Raw genomic sequence first — 22568 nt, forward strand, 5'->3', positions numbered from 1 at the left:
CTTATCAAGTTTGTAGTTGTTGTAGTTTGATGTTTTTGTATGTCAGAGGCCGTGATTGGCTGGTGTAGGACCATCCTGAAGTTTGCGATTTTATATGTACTATCTTTGCTTGTGAGCTTTCTGGTCACAGTTGTTTTTGAGTCAGTAACTTGAGCTGTAAATGTCATGTGATGCCGGTGTTTGTGCATAAAGCATTGTTCTGAAAGGTTTTTTTTGTTTGTTTATTCCTAGACCATGAAATTTACATTACTAATGTATTTAACCAATGGCAGCTAAAATGTAAGCAAACACTTTTTGAAATGTAAAAATTTTGATAGTTTTTTAGGTTAATCAAATGTTGAATTAATACAATTAATGGGTTTATTTCACTGTATTTAATCAATGAGATTAAGTAATGAGATTAATTAAATATGTTCACTTGCGTCACATTTATTTAGTAATTTTCTTGATTTTACTTTATTTGTTTCTTTGTATTTTGTACTTGTATTTGTCTGTTATGGTTTTAATTTTGTTAGGTTTAGGGTAGGAGTGGGGTAATGAAATCAAAATATCATGATGATAATAATAAAACAGAACTATATATAACTTATTCAGTATATGAAATGTGTCAAATCTGTAATGATTAGTTTAGGAATAAATATGCACTATTAACTAGTTGCTTATTAGCCTGCATACTACTAACATATTGACTGTTTATTAATACTTTTAAAGCATTTATTAATGTTTTATTCTACACGACCATCTTTGAGATCCCTTAATCTTACACAACGCCTAAATTAAACAACTACCTTACTAACTATTAATAAGCAGCAAATCAGAATTTATTAAGAGGTTATAGTTAATAGTTAGTTTATAGTGAGAATTGGTCCCAAACTAAAGTGGGATCATTGTATGATATGTAGACTTAAACAGATCTGAGCTAAGCTAAAATGCAGTACATCTAGCTTCCATTGCATGTGTAGAAAACTTAATTTACCGTGATTGAATCAAAAATGGAAATAAAGCAAAATAGCTAAGAACAAAAGTAGCAAAGTAGTCATCAGATGCCATTTTCATTAAAAGAAAGCTTCTTATTAACCAAACTCCATGCATGTGAGAGTAAAGTGCATGCCCGTTACATACAAATAAAATGCTAAAAATAAAATTGAATGGATTTCTGTTATTCATGTTAACAATCATAATAATTATATAATAAGACATTAATTTGATCTGGAATCAAGAATCACGCAATCTTGATAACTGTAATCTATTATAACATAAAAAATATACATGTATTTCTTAGAGAGAAAAAAAAAAAAGTCCAGTTGATCTACTGTAGTTTTAGCATCTACCATTAGGGGCTAGTGGTACCATGCTAACAGCCAAACCTAGTCTGCTGGTTTTTACCTCAAAAATCCTCCTTAAATGGTTTGTTGTTCTTTTCAGATTTATTCAGATGAACATTTGCCCCATAGAAATAAATATGCGGTTAGCCTATATACATTTTGCCCATGTTTGCGCAATATCAGCTTACTGTGCATCGTGGGAGTTGACAGCAGGGTACAGTGTGTGCTGTTTGCCCGTGATGGGCACTGACGGAGGTGGACAACGTCCTCTCAGAGCTTTTCTCATTGATCTGTAAAAACACTGTTTCTACCTACACTGATCAGACCATATCATTGCTGAAAAGCTTTTGATGCCTAGTGGTTTCTTGTTTAATCTCACAAACACTCCTGTCCATGAGATCTCGAATCTAAAACTATAATAAAGTCAAACCATGACAGCCTTCTCATCATCCTTCCAAAAAACAAATCAGGACAATAACAGCAGTGATGCGTTCCTGACATCCTTTCCTTAAATCAGAACGACACCACCAGCACTTGATGCAATCCTCTCTGCCGAGTCTGACAGCCACTTTGTGACTGATTTGTTTACATGTGTTATTGTTTCTCTTCTTCTGTGTGATGTTATTTGCGTTGCATTGTGTTCTCCAAATTTCCAGGCAGTCTCTGAAAGAGACACCACAGCAAACACAGGCGAGTCTCCAGTACATTGAATGCCTCGTTCAAGACCGCTGTCATCTCCCTGATGTCTCATGTCAGATGACAGATGATCAGTTACAGCAAGCTTGCGTGGGCTTAAACACAGGAACTTTTGTGGTTGGTTAAGAGACTTCAGACCCCTAATGAGTACCTCTGCTGTGTGTGTGTTTGTTTCGCTTGACTAACTGGTGCATCACTTTTCAAGCATACAGTCGGCTTTATGTTACCCTGTTCATGAAAGGCTTTATTGAATCCTCGCATGAATAAGATGTTTTAGGTAAGATACTTTTCTTATTTTCACCTTTGAGAAGTTTTGCGCCCTGAATAAGGCGTTTACTGAAGTTTTTCATAACTTCTGCCGCTTCTCATCACATGTCTCTTGTTCTTTTGCCCAGATTCACAAAGCAAGAAACTGAAATTGTGTGGATGACAATCAGAGACCCAGAGCAGCGCACCTCCTTAGAAGCGCACATCACTGGGAATGACAATTGAGATAGATTTTGCAGAAAAGCCTCATTTGGCTGCTCCTTTGTGAACCACAAGATACCAATCACTGACATTCAAAGATGAGATTGGCACAGCTGTCTCTTTGTGGTGACACGGCCCTCTGTGTGTCGCTGTATGATTGACAGCTCCCCAGCTCTGTTGTCTCCAGGTCTGCAGAGAATCGCCCAGCATCAGAACTCAAACTAGAAACTGTAGCCACTTTTTAGGGTGTTGAATTATACAACAAGCCAACCCTATACTGAACATGAAGGCAATGTTGTGTTTTTAAAAAATATATATTTTTTTTCTCAGGAAAACTAAACAATATGCACCCTTTGTTTGTTTCATAATTCTACCAGCTCTCACTGGCATTTCAAAGCAACAGGACCTGTGCCTTGAGTATATTACAGGGTCAGTCTTTGATTAAGGTTATGATACGGACACCAAAATATCACTAGTCAATTTTCCAGTGGAATTTCAGACTTCTCTATATCACAAAAAAGAAAGGAAAAAAGAAAATAATCTCACCCAAAAATGAAAATTAGCCCATTATTTACTCACCCTCAGGCCAATCTATGTGTACAGTATATGACTTCCTTCATTCAGATGGATCCAATCAGAGTTATATTTAAAATACTCTTTGATTTTCCAAGCTGTTTAACTCCTGTGGTCGAAGCCCACACTGGTGCAGTCTGTCTTGTATTTTCTTTAAGACCGCAAGAAGAACTAACAAATTATCCGTCCGTTTTGATTGGATAGATAAGAATAAGGTATTTTTAAGGTGTTTGAAACTGCAAATGGTCTATTTTTATTTGTGTATAGTCATAATAACAATAAACAATGTGCTTTTGTAAAATAAAGAAAGTAAACAGGGTGCGTTCTCCATCGATCTCTATCTCTGTCACCTGTCTTCACAGACACGTTAATAAAACAACATAGAATCTCCACGAATGCTTGCCTCAAAGACATGAGAAATATATGTATAGAAACTTGAAATGTCTACTTTAAAATTAAGTCACATCCAAAACAAATATTCTCTGTCAAAATGATCTGTATGAAACCAATGCGATTTCCAGTTTCCCATCGAGGGAGAGACGATGCGTCGATAATGCTTTGGGAATGCATTCTGCGTGAGTGCGTCTGAAGCATCCATGTCAACTAGTCCAATGGCGAGAGTGAGCGTCAGGAGTGACGTCACGACCAGGAATTGATAAAAACCCCAACCGGAGCAACCGGTGTTAGCTTTCTGTGCCTCAGCAAGCAATCTGTGTCAAACCTGTCTGTCATATTTACTGTTGTCTTTTGCAAAGTTTATATACAATGGCTAAGCAACTATTCAAACCATGTGCTTCTCCCTGCCCGCGTTATTTAACGGGTGGGGATACACACAAGCTTTGTGTAGTTTGTTTGGGAGTGGAGCATGCGTTATCAGCCTTCGAGGAGACTGATTGCCCGCATTGTGAGAAGCTTTCGCGTTGCATGCTCCGCTCCCGCTTGTCACTCTTTGATGAGAAGAGCGGCGAGCCTCGCGCTCCTCAGGGTGCAGGACCCGCTTCTGCCAAGGCAGAATGGAGAATGCATTCCTGGGGTTCGCAAATGGATCCCTCAGCGGGGTTGGAGACGGGTCCGAGGGCTCTTTCTCCTCCCTTACCTGCGAGATCCATAGCTCAAACTCCGGTGTCGGAAGCCCGCCCCGTGGCTTCTTCCGCCCGGGGGGAGAGCCCATTGCTTCGTTGCTCTAGCTCCGAGGAGTTAGATGTAACGGGCAGTGAAGGTGACACAATCAGGGGGGAAGAGGATTCGCCATCTCTTTCCCCAGCATATGAGGAGTTGGTTGATGTATTAACACGAGCTGTAGATAAGTTACATATATCTTGGCCATCTGATAAACAGAGCGCTTGTCCTAAAAGCAAATTAGACGAGCGTTTTCTGTCTTCTAAAACATCGCCTACATCTCGGGGTCTCCCTTTTTTCCCTGATCTTCACAGTGAGCTGTCTAGATCGTGGGATAAGCCATATTCATCACGTCTTTTCAGCCCTCAAGTGCGCATTTATTCTGATATAAGAGGGCTGAAAGAAAATGGTTATGAAGCGATGCCCCGGGCGGAGCAGACGCTCGCGAGCTATCTTTCCCCTGGTTCAGCATCATCTATTAAGAACCCGACTTTGCCCACGAAGCCTTTAAAGATCACATCTAATTTAGTGGGTAAAGCTTACACAGCAGCAGGTCAGGCTGGAGCTTGCCTTCACTCGATGGCTTTGCTTCAGGCTTATCAGGCTGAGCTGCTGGGGGTGTTAGATAACAGTGAGGGAGTCAGCCGTGACGAAATTCGCAAACTTCGTCGGGCTACGGATTTATCTCTCAGGGGGACCAAAGAAACATCACGTGCTATTGGTAGATCTATGGCTGCTTTGGTTTCTACAGAAAGACACCTTTGGCTTAATCTTTCAGATATTAAAGATAAAGATAGATCTTTTCTTTTAGACGCTCCCATTTCTCATGAAGGTCTGTTTGGTGATGCTGTGAATGAAGTGGTTGAAAGATTTCAAGAAAATAAAAAGCAATCTGAAGCTTTTAAAAGTTTTCTCCCTCGCCGATCTAATCCTGATGCTGCTGGGCGTGCAAGGCAGCCCCAGCCATCATGCTCCTCATATCGTGTTTTTCAAAAAGAGAGTGTTGCGTCCCGCGCTACTCCTCAAAAATCACGGGGACCGAGCCAGCACTCACAGCCAAAGCAATCTAAGCAGAAGCCGGATCTGAGGACCGTTCTTCTCGCTAAGAAAGCTTCGGCTCAGAAGAAAAGGTCCTGACGCCAAATGGGTCAGACCTGTGAGGGCAGCCCCAATCGAGCGGGTGTGGTGTACACCTCAGTATACGGTGCCCGTCCGGTCTCAGTGCTCTCACGGGGCCGTCCTGCCAACCCCGCCACCCTTGGTGCCTCCCTTGGTCTCCAGCGGATCTCTGGTGCTGTGTCTCCCAGACGCTGCATCGGGCTCGCTCCCTCTGAGGGGGTCCAAGAGCAGTTAGCTCGGGTGGTTCCTGCGCTTCGGCTTCAGGTCCCCGAACTAGCTGTTCAAATTACACCAGAGGCCAGCCTCGAGAGGCTGGCTCCCTTAGTAGAATGTCTGACAGAATGGAAAAGTCTGCCGAATATATTTCAATGGGTCCTGCAGATAGTAGAGAAGGGTTACAGAATACAGTTCGGTTCTCGTCCCCCACGCTACAACGGGGTGTTGCTCACAGTAGTGCATCCCGAGCAGGCTCTGGTCATGGAGCAAGAAGTGAAATCTCTTTTAGCGAAAAATGCTATAGAGCAGGTGTATCCTCCCGACAGGGCATCGGGTTTTTACAGCCGTTATTTCATTGTTCCAAAAAAGGATGGAGGGCTGCGTCCCATTTTAGATCTTCGTCTGTTGAATCGTACAGTTCAGAAATTAAAATTCAAGAAGCTGACACTCAAACAGATCGTGACTCAAATCAGATCCGAGGACTGGTTCGTCACAATAGACCTAAAAGATGCGTACTTCCATATCTCCATCCTCCCTCAGCACAGGAAGTTCCTAAGGTTTTCTTTCGGGGGCAAAGAATACCAGTATCGGGTACTTCCCTTCGGTCTAGCTCTCTCACCCCGCACATTCACGAAATGCGTAGATGCAGCTCTGGCCCCGCTCAGGCTGCAGGGCATACGTATTCTGAATTACCTGGACGACTGGTTGATTTTAGCGGAATCAGAACAGTTGGCGGTTCGGCATCGAGATGTCGTCCTCGCTCATATGCAAAAGTTGGGTTTGAGGCTCAATACCAAGAAGAGTGTGCTATCTCCATTACAGAGGACCACTTTTCTTGGGGTGGTATGGGATTCGGTCACGATGCGAGCCTCTCTTTCGCCCGCTCGTGTAGCCAACATCCTCACAGCCACTTCAGAGCTAAAGCTAGGCCAGTCACGCACTGTAAAACAGTTCGAGAGATTGTTGGGTCTCCTGGCAGCAGCGTCCAATGTGATCCCCTTTGGCCTGCTGGGCATGAGACCTTTACAGTGGTGGCTCAGGACCAGAGGGTTCTCCCCGAGGGGAAACCCACTTCGTACGATCAAGATCACGTGGCGTTGTCTCCGCGCCTTGGTCATATGGAGAGAACACTGGTTCCTGTCCCAGGTTCCGGTATTGGGAGCTCTTTGTCATCGGGTTACCATCTCGACAGATGCTTCCCTTACCGGCTGGGGAGCGGTAATGGAAGGCCGCTCAGCTCAGGGTCTGTGGGAGAGCCATCATCACTCTTGGCACATCAACTGCCTGGAGATGATGGCTGTCTTCAAAGCTTTGAGGCACTTCCTGCCAGACCTGAGGGACCATCATGTGCTGGTCCGCACAGACAATACATCGGTGGTCTCTTACATCAGCCGTCAGGGGGGTCTGCGCTCGCGCCCACTCTGCAAATTAGCACACCAGATCCTCCTGTGGTCACTGGGGAAATTACGCTCTCTGAGGGCAATGTATATACCAGGGACTCAGAATATTGGAGCAGACACCCTGTCGAGGCAGGTGCTGAGGCCAGGGGAATGGAGGCTTCACCCCGAGGTGGTGGAGCTCATATGGGAATGTTATGGCCAAGCAGAAGTGGATATGTTTGCATCTCAGTACACGACGCACTGTCCACTATGGTTCTCCCTTACTCATCCAGCCCCCCTGGGGTTGGACGCTATGGTACAGACGTGGCCTAGGCTACGTCTGTACGCCTTTCCCCCTGTTGCTCTGCTCCCAGGAGTTCTGGAGAGAGTCCGCCAGGACGGAGTAAGTCTACTTCTCGTAGCTCCACACTGGCCGAGTCGAATCTGGTTTGCGGACCTGATTCATCTCCTCGACGGTTCTCCCTTGGAGATCCCGATCAGGAAAGACCTTCTATCTCAGGCCGGGGGCACTATATTTCACCCCTGGCCAGAGATTTGGAAGCTTTGGGTGTGGCCTCTGAGGGGGCGCAACTCATAGAGAGTGGTCTCTCAACTGAGGTTGTGGAGAACGTTCTTAGCTCCAGAGCTCCAGCTACGAGGAAACTTTATAGACTCAAATGGAATGTTTTTTTCTTCTTGGTGTTACCAACATCAGTGTGACCCCGTCCACTGCTCTGTTGGCTCAGTTCTTGAGTTTTTACAAGACCGCTTCACTTCTGGTCTATGTCCATCCACCTTAAAAGTTTACGTGGCGGCCATCTCGGCTTTCCACGCCCCAGTGGGTGGTGCATCTCTGGGTCGAGACCCTCTTATCTCTCGTTTCCTTCGTGGCACCTTGAGGCTGAGACCTGCAACTCGTACTAGAGTGCCGGCCTGGGACCTGGCTATAGTTTTAGAAGGCCTTTCTAGGGCTCCGTTTGAACCCCTAGATTCGGTCTATGAGAAGTTTCTTTCGTTTAAGACTACTTTTCTCCTTGCTATTTCGTCCCTTAAAAGAGTCGGAGACCTTCAGGCTCTCTCGGTTTCTCCCACCTGCCTTGAATTTGCACCTGGGATGGTCAAAGCATTTCTCTACCCGAAGCAGGGATACGTCCCTAAGGTACCGACCGTTGTTCCGAGACCTATTGTTCTGCAGGCTTTCTGTCCTCCCCCGTTTGTATAATCGGACCAGGAAAAGCCTAACCTCTTGTGCCCGGTGCGAGCATTGGACACTTATGTTCATCGGACTTCTTCTTTTCGGAAATCCGATCAGCTGTTTGTTTTGTTTCGGGTCACCTAAGATAGGTCTTCCTGCCACTAAACAGACACTTAGTAAGTGGATAGTTGGGGCTATCCTTCTTGCCTATGAGTCTTCTGACCTACCGTGCCCTTTGGGGGTCAGAGCTCATTCTACTAGGAGTATGGCGGCCTCTAGAGCCTTATTATGTGGGGCCTCTCTTCAGGATGTTTGTGATGCGGCAGGCTGGTCCTCTCCACTCACATTCGCCAGGTTTTATAGCCTAGACCTGGACGCTACTCCCGGGTCTCAGGTTTTTAATTCTTGAGGCGTTGGTTTTTCTGTCTGACACTCAGGCACTTGTAATATGGCGGTTTGGGTATTCTCGTTCCCAAAGCGTTATCGACGCATCGTCTCTCCCTCGATGGGGAACGTATCGGTTACGTCTGTAACCTCGGTTCCCCGAGAAGGGAACGAGACGATGCGTCTCCCTGCCATACTTCCTTCGTTCCTGTGATCGACTTGCTTCGGCACCGTCGAAGCTAACACCGGTTGCTCCGGTTGGGGTTTTTATCAATTCCTGGTCGTGACGTCACTCCTGACGCTCACTCTCGCCATTGGACTAGTTGACATGGATGCTTCAGACGCACTCACGCAGAATGCGTTCCCAAAGCGTTATCTACGCATCGTCTCGTTCCATTCTCGGGGAACCAAGGTTACAGACGTAACCGAGACGTTTTTCCGTCTCAACTCATTATCTCTAATACAGTCACACCCACGAGCTGATCACGTTTTTCATATTCTAAACCTCCACTTCAGATTCACTACATGTAAATGACCACATCACCCACGTAAAATAACGTGAAGAGAGGAGTAACCCAGAATTTACCCCAGAAGAACAACAAAATGCGATGCGTCGCACAGCTAGATGAGATGAGCAGCCTATGATTACTTGCATCTGTTGTTATTCTGTTCTTGTGACTTGTACACATTTTACTAGTTAGACTTTTCCCAGTAATTGCACAGGAAGATGTTATCACCTGCTGGGCATTGCTGCCTGTCGGCTAGCTTTCTCAGGACCTGACCGTGTCATTTCTGACTCCTCTTCTGAGGGACAAGCTCTGGGATCTTCATTCTTGCCCATGATATCAATTTGTCCATCCTCTTCAGCAGTCTTGATGTGCATGCTGCAGTCTGAAGGAGGCTGGTGACGTCATCCATGTAACTCCTCAGTGGAGGAAGCCTCTTACCAGTTGGGAGTTTGATCCCCCCAACCATTTGCCTTACCCTGATGAGGATTATCTCAAAAGGCTGCTACAAACAGTATTGGAGATATTGGGTACACGCCATTGCGATTCCTACTTTCGAGCTGCTGCCACCCGAAGTCCTGGAGGGAGAAACACATCTGCAAGTTGCTAAAATACTGAGCTACCAGGTTCTTGACACAGGTGGGCATGTGGAAAAATTCCATGGCATAGTTGTCCAGTTGATGTGGGACTGATCCGTACGCATTGGCAAGGTCAAGCCAGATGACATGCAGGTCGGTCTTCTCCCGCTTGGCCTTCTGGATCTGGTCCCAGATCATAGTGGAGTGCTCTACACATCCTGGAAAACCTGGAACTCCTGCCTTCTGGCAGATGGTGTAAACATAGCCGTTCTCTATCAGATAGTTGGTCATCCTCCTGGCTAGCACTGAGAAGAAGATCTTCCTTTTTAGATTCAGTAGTGCAATGTTTCGGAATTTGGCTCTGTGTTTTTTTTCCCTGGCTTTTGGTCCTTCTTGTCTCACCTGCTGAAGCAGTGCAAGGTTGCTGTTGGCCTTTCTGTCCACACTTTGCTTTCCCCTGGTGGATCCGTAAGCCTCTAAACATGGTCACTTTCTCCCATCCACATGCACACTTTCGGAGGATCTTCTCCTCATTTACTGGAGTTCTGGTGTTCTCGTTATCCATGTTCATTGCCGTCATCACCGTGTGGTCTGTCCTGTTGGGCCCATCTTTCATCCCACCTCTGGGAGGGCCCGCGGGTTGTTTCTCATTATGTTTCGTTGTAGTTAGCATTTGGGTGTCTCTCTCGCAAAAGACTAGTGGGTTAGGTAACTAGCCACCCACTCCTGGTGTGGTCTTTCCCTGCTGCCATCCAGTCTTTCCTGGCTGTCCTCCAGTCTTCCCTGGACTCCAACTGCCCTATTCACAGTAGTCAATGGGTTCGCCAGAACTTTAGTAATTGCACAGGAAGATGTTACCACCTGCTGGTCATTGCTGCCTGTCGCACCTCCTCCAGTGCCCATGGGTCAGCTGCAGGGTCATCAGCCAGAAACCACCATTCACCAACCTTTCGCTCCTTTAATTCTGAAACGTCTCCTGGTGGTGGAGCAGTGACAGGGACGTCTCCCTGTCACCCCCTGCAGCTGATCGCTGTTCTCCCTGCAGCTTTGGTCTGGGGTTAGGTGTTCTTCTCCCAACACCTATCTTTCCTCCTCATCCAGAGCCCAACCTATAATTCCTGACTACATGTATGAAATCAAGTGAAACATTTTGAAATCTGTTTCATTTCATTGTCTAAATGTCTCACAACACCAGGATGTTTGTTTAATGTTTTATAAAACCATGAGATATAAAAGTAGTGAGTGTTAACAATGTGAATGAATGTCTGGAAATAACTGTTTAAGTCTCTTATTCAGATCAGTTCAGTTGTGTATATTTTTTATTATAATGTATTTCAAATAAAATACAAATAATAATCACAACCCCACATTATTTTACTCTCCTCACACTCTTACCTGCCTCAGTCACATTCATATTGATGGCTCATTATGGGAGGTCCTTTGTGTCTCAGGTTTGAATCACTAAATATTCATGGCCATTGTCACTCCCTCACATATGGGCATTCTATCACAAAACATGTTTTACAAATGTTAAATCAATATATTGTTTTCTGTAAATGAGTAAACAGGAAAATGTTCATATATTTAGTAGCAAAAATTCTAGTATACTACATCCAGTTCTCAAAAGTCTTGTGAACAAATGTATCTCCACGTGAGCAGCTCTGGGAGGATGACATAAGATGTCGGCATTGCACATGTGCCAGTGAGTCTTGTGAAAACCAGTGTTTGTTTACAGGAGCAAGGGAAGCGAAATCTGAAATTTGTAAACACTAATGGTGACTTTTACTTTGACAACAATATACTCTAACGCATAGCACTTCCGGGTTACTCCTTCCGGTTCTCAGGTCACGTCAGCAGTCTGTCTCTCTCTCAACTGCTCCCGTTTCTCCTGACGTTTTATACTCTCTCCACGCCAATTACTGCAACAAGAAACAGGTGTTGATCGTTTCCAAAAAAAGTGTCTGTACTAACATGTTCTTTAAATAACGAAGAAAAAACATTGCGCCAGACTTTAAACCAGTTTTGAGTTGGTCTATGGCGTAGTCTATTTTCAGTTCATCAAAATAGCATCACACTAGCAATGCACCTGAATACACCTAATTTTCAGACCAGCACAATGATGGGCACATGAATGGATGCAAATACATTTGCTATGTCAACAGCACAGTACAGGATGGGAAAATGAGAACAACGTTGGGCTGAAACTAGCAAAAACACTTCTGCCACGCCTTGCACAACATTGCACTGTATTTATGATTGGGCCCACTGACTTTTACTAAGACTGTGTAATTTACAATCTCCTATTGTTAATAATTGTTGATATAAAACCAGATCAAAATACTTTTGACACAATTGATACATATAAGTGTCAGCGGTCATTTACCCATTATATAATGCACATTCAACTGAAAATTTCATCAATGCATTGGCAGAGGGAGTCAATGGGGCTGTTGTTGTTTTGCAGTAAGGCTAGGTAAATCTGGGTATCATCAGCATAGCTGTGATCATCAATTTGGTTCTTTCTCATTGTTTGACTTAGTGGGAGCTGTGACGAGTCAGCTGCCTCCTCCCTGATTATCACCGGCACCCCGTCCTAAATCGCCGCCCTTCACCAGGCTCCCGACTGGAGTGGGTGTGTGAGAGGAGGGGCGCTGGATGAGTCAGGGCTGGCGGCGTGTGATGGGGCACACCTGAAGGAAGTGGAGCCTCATTACCGCCGCTGTTTAAAAGCCCAACGCGCCTCTCCTCAGGAGACCGGTCTCTTCCCCGTGCATGCACACTGGTGTCCTCGTGGGTCCAGGAAGGGTGCGTTGAGGGACTCCCGCGCCACCAAGACGTGAGCTGCCGGACCCGCGATCCGGATGGGAACCGCACCCGTATACACGGCCGACGGGCCAGGATGCCGGGCCGTCCATCCCCTACCAGCGCCGCGGCCAACGAGAGAGACGCGGCCGCTAGGAGAAGCCGCCGCCCCTCGCGCCCCGGACCAAGGAGGGGAGCGCGTGCGGCCGCCGGACTCCGCCCCTTGCCTGGACCCTTCCTTGATGAACACTGCCCGACCCACACAAATCCCGCAGCACGACGAGGACACCAGATTCCCTGTTATTTTGGACACTTTCCCCCTTTTGGCCACTTTTATTCCCTTTGTTTTATGATTTCTGTTAATAAAAGCCTCTCCGAGGCCTGACGCCACGCCCACTGTGTCTGTCTTGTGCCCCTCCCGTGACACTGGTGGAGAATGCGGGCAAGGCGGAGCCTAGACAGCGCAGTTGGGAAACGTCTGGTGACGTCACTCCCTCTCGCTTGCAAACGTTCGTGAGAACCCAGACTGGGACGGAGGAAAACTGGGGACAGCCTCCCAACCACACAAGGGGTAAGTGACTTTTCCATTGTCATTTTACCCTGTGGTTGGTTGAGGCTGTCACTAAAACCCGGTTTCTCTGTCCCTGTTCTGGTGCGCTGCGAGAGGGAGGACCGCCCGGAGAGGAAGCCCCGCCCACTCCGACCGTTTGGAGCCTGGTTGAGGATGGTAGCACTCCCGTGTGGGCGGCGCCCTGATGACGGGGATGTCGCTTGGGAGGGGGAATGTGACGAGTCAGCTGCCTCCTCCCTGATTATCACCGGCACCCCGTCCTAAATCGCCGCCCTTCACCAGGCTCCCGACTGGAGTGGGTGTGTGAGAGGAGGGGCGCTGGATGAGTCAGGGCTGGCGGCGTGTGATGGGGCACACCTGAAGGAAGTGGAGCCTCATTACCGCCGCTGTTTAAAAGCCCAACGCGCCTCTCCTCAGGAGACCGGTCTCTTCCCCGTGCATGCACACTGGTGTCCTCGTGGGTCCAGGAAGGGTGCGTTGAGGGACTCCCGCGCCACCAAGACGTGAGCTGCCGGACCCGCGATCCGGATGGGAACCGCACCCGTATACACGGCCGACGGGCCAGGATGCCGGGCCGTCCATCCCCTACCAGCGCCGCGGCCAACGAGAGAGACGCGGCCGCTAGGAGAAGCCGCCGCCCCTCGCGCCCCGGACCAAGGAGGGGAGCGCGTGCGGCCGCCGGACTCCGCCCCTTGCCTGGACCCTTCCTTGATGAACACTGCCCGACCCACACAAACCCCGCAGCACAACGAGGACACCAGATCCCCTGTTATTTTGGACACTTTCCCCCTTTGGCCACTTTTATTCCCTTTGTTTTATGATTTCTGTTAATAAAAGCCTCTCCGAGGCCTGACGCCACGCCCACTGTGTCTGTCTTGTGCTCCTCCCGTGACAGAGCATATACAGGCTAATCAAGAACGTTGCAAGATTTTAGCCTTGTGGGACTGTCATGGACGTCCACTTAGACTGATTACCATTTGAGTACAGTTTTCCAGTCACTCTAGTAGTATGTTATGATTGACAGTGTCAAACGCAGCACTGAGATCTAGTAGTACCAGCACTGATAATTTGCCAGAATCAGAATTTAAGCAAATATAATTTATTATCTTAATGAGCACTGTCTCAGTTCTGTAACGTGATCGGAAACCAGACTAAAAATTGTCCAGGTATCCATTTGAGTTTAAGCATTTGTTTAGCTGATTAAAAACTCCCTTTTCAATTATCTTGCCCATAAAAGCAAGATTCGATGTTGGTCTATATTTGTTCATTAAGGTGTTATCAAGATTGCTCTTTTTCAAAAGGAGTTTAGCAACTGCAGTTTTCAGGGAGTTTGGAAAAGTAGGCTAAAGGCTATTTTAGTAATTTAAATAGCAGGTTATCTTAAAATATTGATTAATGACATTGTATTATAATATTATACCATCCAAATATGTACTTCCTTCTAATTCTTGTTGTCAGTGCAGGATTGTTTAACACTGACGTTGTTACAAGTGAAAAAGCCTTGAACATAAAGCAACAGGACAAAAATATAGTTGATGACTAGACATAATAATTTCATGACTAGACACTTATTTGTGAAGACTGTGGTATAACACATTGAAATAATATGCTCTTTAGCCATAAAAAAGCAGTTGTCATGTACATGGTTAAAATTTACCCGCAATAAACACTGTTCAGTTTCTTGCACAGACCTTTCGTTTTGTCTGATGGCCAACTTCCAAAGTGTGTGTACATTTTCAGTAGTTTTTGAGCATGTTAAAGGCCCCCAAAAAGCAACAATGACGGGCCCAAGCCCCAGTGCCATCCCGGTGGCATCAGGAAAAAGGTGCACTGTGAGCACATGCATTTAACTCTCTGGCAGTCTAGGAGTTCTGTTTGTTTGATTGATTGATTTTATTTTTTATTTTTATTTTTTGCTGTAATATTATAAATTATTACCACAACATTAATGATAAGTTTGAATATGGTATTAACAAAATGTCTGTAGCCTTAAATATAAAGATTGCTTCAAACTAATAGTAATGCTATTAGTGAACAGTAATAAAGAACAAAAATAGATATTGAGGAAAAGTATTTTTTATTGTTGTTTGATTTAATATCAACATAATACAGTGTCAGATATATTAGTCTGTATTTTCACTATAAGGTCTAATGCAGGGATATGATTCTTTGACACAAATCAGATTTCAATTTCTGCTTGAAAAAAGTTCATTTAAAAGGTCAGTTTGCCCAAAAAGGAAACTTCTGTCATCATTTACTCACCCTAATGTCAATCCATCTGTATGGCTCTTTTTTTCTGTGGAACATAATGATAACCAAAATGGTTTGATAACCAAATTTCTTCAAGATGTATTTATTTATTTTGAACAACATTAGACTGAGTAAATTATCATATATATATATATATATATATATATATATATATATATATATATATATATATATATATATATATATATATATATATATATTTTTTTTTTTTATTATTTTATTTTATTTTATTATTTTGTTGTTGGGATAAGCTATCCTTTAAAGACAAACTGATACTGATACTGCCAGAACAGACATTTTTACTAAGAAATACATTCAGTCATTCATGAGTGCTGCTGCATAATCTTAGTACCAACTTGGTTGGAAAAAAGCCAATAACTTTAACATCTTACTCTGTAATAAGATGCCTGTTACCAGAGAAGATATAATGCAAAGCATACTCTCAAATGATTTGCATTTGTTGATGTCACCAAATTACCTTATATTTGCATGTTTGTGTTGCTCTCTTACGGATGACTCCCCCGGTAGCTATATTAATATAGACACAGCACCCGTGTTTATCTTTCCTGCACAGGGTTTAGAAATGTAATTATGGCTCAGGCGGTGACATTTTTGTCATTTCGCCTCTGAGTGGCTGATAGCATAATGAACAAGCTAAGATTATCTTGAGGCTTTTCACCAAATATGCGGGCCCAGTGTAAACAATGTACGTTTTCATATTATATAAAGTTGAATATGTTGAGCAAGTGCACTAGAGTTCTAAAATGGGGAGTTCTTTGTTATATTATATAATGAACAGTAACCTGGATCACTCAACAGAACAACATATGACAGTATTAACCTTTCCTTGAACATCATAAAAGGATTTAAACCTTATATAACATTGTGAAGATTATCTGGTTATGGTTTATTGTGGAACAAGTGCACATTTCCAGCACTGAAATTACATGATGGACCAATGATTTAATGTGAATCATTTGAATTACACTATGTATTCAAGTTCACCACATTACACGTGGACACCAATTAGATTTTTTTTTTTTACAGATGAAGAAAAAAGAAAGATCAGTACACCCAAAAATTTAAATTATCATAATTTACTCACAGTCATGTTGATCCAAACCTGTATGGATTTCTTTTTTTTTTAGTATTATGCCTTCTTGTGATTACATGAATAGCTTACCAAGACATTTTTACTAAAACTACATTCAGTCATTCACATGCTGATGCATTCATGTGTGTTCCCGCAAGGATCAAGGGGTCTTCACAGAGCACATATGAAAATATACACATGAACGTCTGAAAAGAAATAGTTGTCAGTTATATAGCCTTCAAATTTCAAATTGAACTGGTACCAATACTCCTGATAGCCTACTGTAGAAATATTTTTTTTTTCTTGGTTTCAACAAAAATAAAATAATGTCATTGTTTATAAACCTTTATTTTAAGGTTTGCTTCCTCGGAAAGAAAGAAAGTCATATACATTTGGCATGACAATTTCATTTCAATATGAAATAAATAAAAAATACATTTAGTCATTCATGTGTTGTGACATGTATGTGACATGCATTACTGCAAGTAGCAAGTATTATTCACAGAGCACACATGTGAATGTTTGAAAGCAGCCAGTTATCATTTAGACAGCCTTCAGTTGTCAAGTTGAATTGTTACTCAATATTATACAATAGAAAGATGTTTTCTTAGTACTGAGACCAATAAACCTGAACATAAAAGAATATATTTTGAAGAAGTAGGGGGGAGCATGGGCGAAAGTACCATTTTTCAGAAAAACTTCATTTTAAAAGATAATGTTGTATACAGAGATATATTTCTGCTGTGGCCAGTAACTCAGAAGTGTGGTCTATCAATACCAGGTGGTATTTTGTAGAAATGTAGAAAGACTTCAGTATAATTTCACTTTGAACATAAGTTGAACATTGTTACTTTCGACCCCATCGGTTGGGATGAAAGTAACACACAGGTGGGTCAAAAGTAACACAACAATATAAGCTAGATTGTTTTCTGTTAGTCTTATTTTTCTTAAGTATACCTGATTGTGACCTTGTTAATAAATAACTGCAAACATATTTTGTCCTTTATCTTTGCAAAAAAAAAAAAAAAAAAATTAAATTACATTTTCATATTTTCATTTAAAATTTAAGTTTAAGTTTCATCAGATGTCTTAAAACCTGACTGTATTTTTTTTATTGTAATTTTCAATGTATTTTTATATAATAATAAAAACATTCTGCAGAATGCACAATATAAAAATTGTATCACATTAGCATAATAAAAAAACTCTAAACAGGACTATTTATGTTTCCATCCAGTTGTTTTTATGCATGAAGTGAAAATGTGCATTAAAACATCTGGAAACAATGCAAATTCACAGGTGGAGGTGTAAAGGCTAAGATATGGCTAAAACCTAAATATAAATGTGACGTAGCAGCTGCCCAGAGAGAGATGTTCCTCTATGTCCAGAAACACCCTCTCAAAAACATCTGGATAAAACCAGACCTCTGTCTGTCTTTCTGACCCTCACTAAGACATATTCTTTTGGTATAATATGACATAAACATTTGTAAGAAATGATGCAAGACACAGAAATTCACAATATAGCTTGCACTGGAACAAAATAAATACTTTTTGTGACTGTAGCGGGACAAAAGTAACAACTGTTACTTTTCGTCCCGACAGGAACTCCTGACATTTAAACTCCATCTAATTTTATATAAAAACAATTTGAAAATGCAAACTTTAGGATGTGTTAAAGCACTAAATAACCTGTAGATTGATCATTACTTTGACACATGAAACAAGAAAAACAACACGACTAATAAAAAAAAAATTACCGCTTCAACAATTTACTTTTTGTACTCGAAAACAGTTTTACGGACCTAACTTCCGGAAACGATGAGGAAATCACATGATATTTCTCAGCTCCGTCAATGATTGCATGCTGAATATGCTGTCATAGCTGGGAATGCAAATGCAGAAAGAGGCTGGGAGAAAATCGCTTTGTTACTTTCGTCCCGTGTTACTTTCGCCCCGGTTCTCCCCTATATAATCAAGTTGGGCACATTACATGTGAAGAGTAATTGACAACAAAACTCCTGAAATGCTTTTCAGATGAACATAAATGACATCTCTGTTGTTTCACAGGGGGAAAAAAAGGCTTTTGCTCTCAACCCATTCCAGGTTGTACAGCAGAAGCCCTTGCTTACATGGAAAGTCATAATTAGGTTATGATGAAAGCATATCCCAAGGAATCCACTTCCACTTTAACCACCATGAAACCTTTCCCCACACAATACCAAACTTTCTTCCATGCACGTTTTGTTCCAGTGTCATTTGACGAAACATCAAGCCACCCCCTCTGATCCCTTCTTTGAACTAGAGCCCTGTTTCCTGAAAGTGTATGACCCAGATTCATCCCTCTCATTTCCAATTCTCTGATGTTTTTGTAGTGTGCCGAGCCCATGTACAGGCAGTTGTTGTTTCTAATGTGTCAAGGCAACAGAGGAGTCCCTTGAGTATAGAGTCATTTACTTTAAAAATGTATCCTCTAAGCAGAGAGGAACTCAAAGGCAGGGTAATAAATGCGGCATGCCTCCCTCGCCATGCACCGATATTTAATCAGCATCAACAGGCTGCTGAGAGCACTCCACCGAAGTAAGTGCCCTCGGAATTTATTTGTTTCTTAAATTGGATGAGTCCTAAGTGTCTGTGGTTTAACATCATAACTAATTGGCCCTGGTGGTTTATCGCATGCACGTGCATCTCTGATTTAAACGGAGACCCAGATTCCCCATTAGAAACATTGCTATGTATGATTAGGGTTAAAAATATATGGATGTTTAGAACACATCTGTAAACCCCTGTGCTGTACTTGTGTTTGCATTTTGCCAGCTTCTCACATGGCATCAGGGGACATGCAATCTCAGAAGTGGGCATTAATGTCCTTAGGTGTCGACCCCTTTCCACCCTTTTAACCCACTCTCCTCCACCTCTCCACTGGAAGCTCGCCAACCATTAATTAAAGGCCCTCATTAAAGCTCCGCAAGTCCTCTAACTGGTTGTGTGAGTGATCACCCTTAGCCTTGGGTCACTTTTCGCCTCTGTGTAAGAGAATATATTTAGAATTGTGCTGAGTCAAGGCCGTCGAGAGGAAGTTGTATAATATGAACAGGAAATAAGCCCTACAGCGGCTAGAAGCGGCTCGGCTCTCCTTATTAACGGAGAAGCGGTTCAGCTTCACAACTTCACTCGTGAATGGACATTAGTATGCGTGTGGGAAACGACAAAGACTTTTTCCTGAAAACACTCTTCTTCTGTTAATATCAGTTAGAACCACGGAAAGTATGGATAATCCATCCTCAAAGAATTCTCTTCTCGTATATTTTTGCGAAAAAGGTATTAGAATTACTCCTCAGGTGAGGCACAAAATAATCAAGATTGCTGTAAACTATTTGCACCTGGAAAATTGGCGAGAAGTCTTCAGTTTATGAACGTAGATCATGGACCACATGGAATGTACTTTGTATTCAATTTCTGCTTTTGAGAAGAAGATTTGTGGTTTATAGTCATTGTATAGCTTTAGAGGAAATTGAATTACATGGAATAACAACAGTAAAACTGGGTGGGTTTTCATCTTCAGCATAATTTTTTATCTTTCTACAGAAGATCTGCCACACTTACAAAGCTTCCATTGGCAGTGCTTGTTCGCAGACATTTGCTGCTGCATTACTACAGAAGTTCAATCAATTATAACAAGGTCCTTTTAAATGCTCTTGCTTTTTTGTAAAAAGTCTGTTTGAATCTGAACCCATAAATCAGTAAATATGACCTCTTTTTTAAATATGAAATTGTAAGGCAGGCATCTGAAAAGGGCACTGTTCTATAGCAAGCGTTATTCAGAATAGGAACAATAACCTTGGAAAAGACTTTAAGGCCTGAAGATGAGATGTCGTTATAGTAAGGCCAAGCATGTGTCATTAATCACAGGGTCTCGGGCCCTGTGAGCATTGTTCGTTTCTCAGGTTGAGTTATTAAAGAAGATAACAGGGGTGAGTGCTTTCCCCACCTCAGGGTTTTGTCCTATTTCTGGATTTTAAATTCCCACTTTCAGTTTGATACTGTAATATGGATGACTTACATTAAATATTAGAGTATGAATAGGGCAAGTGTCTAGGATTGTGAACTTGCTTGGTCTTAATAGTAAAATATGAAGGTGATTGTTATAGTTAAACCAATTACTTCACCTTCAATTTTTTCTTTATAAAATAACTTCCCTGTTTTGTTTTGTTTTTTATGTTGATTTTAGTCCTAGTCTGTTTGCTTTACATAAAGTTATTCATATAGCATATACAACATTTAGAATAAAATAATATACTTTTTAACCTGTCAGTGGGCTATTTAGATTGTTATTTTATTATTACACACAGTTTTTGTTTGCTTTCTGCTACTTTTGGCATCATGATGTCAGATAAGTTCAAGGCCCCCAGACACTAGTCATTTTCCCAGGTAGATTGATGGTCCCCATTGACAGGCGGTACAGCTGGTGATACTGAGTCATAGGCAAGGCATGCTGGGACAGCTATCTAGCTGACCTGTATATGCCACTGCTACATCACTCATAGTCTGTCACCTGTGGTGTAAATACCCATTTAGACTGGGTAGGAGGTTTCACGCTGACTGATTGCCCTCAGATTTGCTCACACAAATGGGTGTCTTCACTAAAAGGATTTCAAAACCTGACCTGGCAATTTTGATACTGTAATTACAGTATACCTGGCACTGAAGTCATATGTCTAACACATGGGATAACACTGCAGAGATTTTGCTGTTGTTGTTGTGATTTAAGCTTGTAAGATACATTTTTTTTGCAACTAAGTTTTTAAGTTCATTAAAATTTTATCATTATGATTAAGATTAATCTCTCATGTAATTATCTATCTATGTGCATATATTCAATGATCCTAAGGCACAGAAAAGTGTAGAAACTGCAATATATTGTCTCCTTTTTTGCATGTTTCTTTGAACAAAGTTTGAATAATAGCATTTTATTGAAATATACATATACATATACATATATATATATATACATATACATACATATATATATATATATAGTAAATGTCTTAACATGATTGCATGTGAAAAACTTTTTTTGTTGCCAAATCGTTTATTACTGATTATGCATCAGGGAATGAAGCCAGTGACTAAATGACCAACTTTACACACTTAGTCTTAGTAGCAAGCAAATCTACTGTTATTTAAAATGTGATTTAAATTATATAGAGAAAGGAGCTAAGAACACTTTTTTTTATAATAGCTGGAGCTGTCAGTCGCTCCAAGTTAAAGTTCCGAGTTCTGCACAAACCTCCAATTACAATCTGCACTGCACAATGAGACCCTTATTTACATTGTGTTTGCAATGTGTTAGCTTTGCTGAAAGCATTTTTTGAGAGTGCAAAAAAAACATGTTGCAATGCCAAAGTCATTGAATTTGAATTTGTGTGTCTACAGTGCTTGGTGCTGCGAACTTTCATGAAACAGGAGATCTAAATATGATAAATTAGATATACTTGCAGCTTTTATAATAAAGACAATGCAAGTTTTCAAAAGAGTTCCACTTTTTACATTGAGTTACATTGACTTACATTAAAGTCTTAAAAGAGACCTGCTTATTTGATTGAATTTAAATGGACTGTAAAGAGGCTAAAATCAGTGTAGAAATGGAATGTTATTTCTAAATTATGACAGATTTTGACATTAAAATCCTAATAAAATTGTAAGTACACAGCAAGAAACTTTTTTTAAAATTTTAAAATGTTCATGACCCCTTTAAAAAAAAAAACTACAGTACTGAAAGTATTCCTGCAAAAACCTAAATGTTTTTCTTTCCTTTTTTACTGACAATAACACCTGTGAAACCATGAGAGTGTTTCCTCACTAATCATTACGGACACCACTGCTGTAGCCTTGCCATTAGCTGTGATACCAGTCAACAAGATGTTAAAGAAAGTGTTTTTACTGTGAGGAGTCAGCAACAGAAACTAGCACCTCACACAGACACTGAAGGTGGGACGGTGGGAAAGAAAAGCTGCAAATTGGGTGATATAAAGCACTGAAAATGTCAAAGTCAGACTTGTGTTTGTGTTCTGGACAGAAATTTTCTCTACTCATAAAATCATCAAAGACTTCTCATACAAATATCTAATATCAGAGAGAGAAAGCCATTTTCATTTATGGCAAGTTTTCTTCTCGCTTGCGTGAGATGACCCTGTATTCCATTTCAATAATGGATAAAAACAACAACAACAACAACAAAAAAACAGATATACACAAACAAAACTTTCTGCTC

General features: G+C 42.1%; 1 protein-coding gene across 1 annotated transcript in view; it reads left to right on the forward strand.

Moving 5' to 3' along the window:
- Positions 1-22568, forward strand: part of galntl6 (polypeptide N-acetylgalactosaminyltransferase like 6) — a 203812-nt gene that overhangs the window by 11357 nt on the left and 169887 nt on the right. The gene's annotated exons all lie outside the window — the stretch shown is intronic.

The sequence above is a fragment of the Carassius gibelio genome, chromosome B1 (assembly GCF_023724105.1).
Source record: "Carassius gibelio isolate Cgi1373 ecotype wild population from Czech Republic chromosome B1, carGib1.2-hapl.c, whole genome shotgun sequence".
Classification (NCBI taxonomy): domain Eukaryota; kingdom Metazoa; phylum Chordata; class Actinopteri; order Cypriniformes; family Cyprinidae; genus Carassius; species Carassius gibelio.